Genomic DNA, 2,763 nt, shown 5'->3' on the forward strand with positions numbered 1-2,763 from the left:
GCAGTAAAATCCCAAGCAATACTGTGAAATTGCAATGACAATATGTATCTCATTTAAAACATGAATTAAAAGCTTGGCGGGACATCACATACCTCGATGGGTCTAGGTCTGTCAATATCTGTCACTACAGATGCGGTCTCTTCATCCTCATCCTGCAGTGTAATTATGTAAAGATATTTGATGTACCAAACAGACAACTAAGGATCTAAAGACATTAATCACTTACAATTATGACAGACTGTGGTGATGCAGGAGGCTCCATCAATATGTAGTGACAATTGGCATCTGCAATACAGTAAAACCAGTCAGATACTCCATGTATATTATCAAGCAAACACTTAATAAAGGAGAATCAGTATACATTAGACATCATATGCAGTAATATTGAATAAAATATACAATAGAAATGCATAACACATAAAAGTAATGACTGAAATATGCTTTCTAAATGTGTTTAAATCATCAAATCTACACTCACCATTTAAACACTGATGCACAGTAAAATCGTCAATTCGTCATGTCTTATAATGTGATATACCTACATTTAACTAAACCACTTATGTTTGTTGCCACTTCTGATGAGGTGTTCCCTGGAATCCCATCAATGACAGGTCTCCCTTTAAGGGACAGTACCAGCTCCTCAGCCGGGGTGAGTGAATATGTAGGGGGTGAACCCCCGCCTGTTTCATGGGCCTCAGCCTTTTTTCTATTGGCTACATAACCACATTACATGGAATATTCCATTTCATGACAATTCTGTAAGTTGGTATCTTGATATTAATATTTTACCTTGTTGGAGAATGTTCTTGTGCTTCATTTTGACTTGCGTCAGGGTCCTCCTCGTTTTGGAAGTATTACAGCTGATAACAAAGGAACCACAAATCATATATTAGTCTTAGATATATATGTAAACTGCTTCTCATCTCCCCATAAGCAGTTTGCATTGCTATGACAATGGAAATAAGATTATACTCACGTGTTCACTCTACCCGTGATTTTTGTTTTTTTTGCCAAGCAGCCATTTGCTCTCTCGTTGATGCAGCGGTATTACTTTTCCTGGTGATTATATGCTTAAATTCCTCGTATCATCAAAATCTCCAACTCCGTCTTGCTACAGTAAAGGGCTCTCTTTTTTCCTCCACTCGTTTCCATGGTGACTCGTGAAATCTGCGATCCATTGAGAATGTCTTTACGTACCTGCCGTATGCGTGCATTAATCCAGTGTTAACAAGTCCAGCGTAATTACGCTAACTCATATCCAGTCTTTTGGAACCCACATACCCAGATTAAGCAAGTTCAGGCGGATTTTAGCCAGAGTTCAGGGTTAAAGTCAGTGTGGTTTAAACATGCTTCCTGGAATACCCCCCTGGTATCGTCCTTATGTGTTAAAATGGAAGTAGTTCACCTCTAGACCAGGTGGTGGCGGTAATGTGCCATTGTTTTCTTGTCAATGGCCATATGAATAACACCTGAAGAGGAAAAGTAGTGAGCATGGTGTCTGAATTGCTTTTAAAATCCAGGGCACTCTACAGTGCTGCACTATATAGGGTTTTAGTAGTTGGGGGTTAGAGTGGGAATTCTGACATGTCTTAGGTCTTTATTTTCCTAAATTTATAGATGAACCAAAATAAATCTGAAAAGAAATAACCTAATCTCCAATATGTGTATTTCATAGAATTTTATAAAATACTGTAGTTATTCCAAGTCATTTTACAGGTAACGCTTTCTTTTACAGTACAGTACTTACAGTGTACTTAAGTGGTATTTACATGGTACTTATAGTGTAACTACTGGGTACTTTCAGGGTACTTACATGGTACTTTTTATGGAATTTACTGGGTACTTACAGTGTGTTTACATGGTACTTTCTATGGTACTTTACTGGGTACTTACATGGTACTTTTTGTGTCTACTCTGTACTTACATTGTACTTACTGTGTATTTATATGGTACTATTTGGTTCATACCTATGTGGTACATACTGGGTATTTATAATATTCTTACTGGGTATTTACATGTTGTGCAAAGGTGTCTTTTATGGTACTTACCACATGTAAGAACAAGGTAAGTACAAATAAAGTACCTTGACCTTTAGGTCTGCACTCGCTGCACGTTTCATGGTATTTACCATGAATTTACCACAGAAACTACCCCTTAAGTACAGTGAAACTGTAACTGTAAAAGAAAGTCAGCCCTATTTCCACTCAACTACATGGTACTTTCCTTACTAAATACTGGGTATGTTCACTTGAATAGTACTTGGTACTTACCTCTTAAGTACAGTGAAACTGTAACTGTAAAAGAAAGTCAGCCCTATTTCCACTCAACTACATGGTACTTTCATTACTAAATACCGGGTATGTTCACTTGAATAGTACTTGGTACTTACCCCTTAAGTACAATGAAACTGTACTGTAAAAGAAAGTCAGACCTATTTCCACTCTATTACATGGTACTTTCATTACTAAATACCGGGTATGTTCACTTGAATAGTACTTGGTACTTACCCCTTAAGTACAATGAAACTGTACTGTAAAAGAAAGTCAGACCTATTTCCACTCTATTACATGGTACTTTCAGTAGTAAATGCCACTTATTACCTTCCCGTACAGTGTACATGAACACACTTGGTCTTCTGACCTCACCACATGAGACAATGCTAACCTGTTGGTAAGGGTAAAGTAACTACATTGTAAAAAAAAATATACTGGCCTGATTACTTCTTGTAACATGAGGCAAGTTTAAAGAGAAACAAGACAGCTG

Source organism: Oryzias latipes, chromosome 18, assembly GCF_053564925.1.
Source record: "Oryzias latipes strain Hd-rR chromosome 18, Olatipes_Hd-rR_3.1".
In the NCBI taxonomy this organism is placed as follows: Eukaryota; Metazoa; Chordata; class Actinopteri; order Beloniformes; family Adrianichthyidae; genus Oryzias; species Oryzias latipes.